The sequence below is a fragment of the Aegilops tauschii genome, unplaced genomic scaffold (genome assembly GCF_002575655.3).
Source record: "Aegilops tauschii subsp. strangulata cultivar AL8/78 unplaced genomic scaffold, Aet v6.0 ptg001071l_obj, whole genome shotgun sequence".
Lineage (NCBI taxonomy): Eukaryota > Viridiplantae > Streptophyta > Magnoliopsida > Poales > Poaceae > Aegilops > Aegilops tauschii.
The window spans coordinates 32,501-33,223 of NW_027333282.1; positions in this window are offsets into that span (position 1 = coordinate 32,501).

The following is a 723-nucleotide window of genomic DNA, read 5'->3' on the forward strand; positions in this document are numbered from 1 at the left end:
AATTGTGCATATAGAAAACTCTAAAGAAAGAAAAAAAGGAGACCCATGCCATGATTTTCAAATCTTTTCTATTTAGTAGTCTAAGTTTCTCGATGAGGATAATTAATTCGGTCGTTGTGGTCGGACTCTATTATGGATTTCTGACTACATTCTCCATAGGTCCCTCTTAGATCTTCTTTCTCCAATCTTGGATTAGGGAAGAAGGAGATATTCGCGACTACTGGCGATTTCATTATGGGGCAGCTCATGATCTTCATATCGATCTATTATCCACCTCTGTATCTATTCTTTCTTAGCTAAACAGGTGGAAGATCTATCCAATTTGGTTATATTATATCATGGACTCGAAAAACGGATCTGAATTTGACTGAAATGCACGATCTTCACAGGTATCACTTTTCACGATACCTAAAAGGTGGAATAGCGATTTTCGAACCATTTCCTATAAGAGAATGGTTTCCATTACTTTGAGAAATGGATTCTTATATCAAACTATAGCTATTGCATTAAAGAAGAAAAGAAACTAATAGAAGTCGAAGACGCGGAATGATAGTGAATAGAGAGAAAGATTCTTCTGATTTTCTTGTTTCTATCTACTAGACGCCGTAGAGAATTGAGAATTTTCATGTCTTTCAATTCTCGTACTCGTAATTGGAAAGTTATGGAAGGAGACCCATCATTTTGCAATGAAAACAACATATAAAACTCTGGACAATTTCGAAA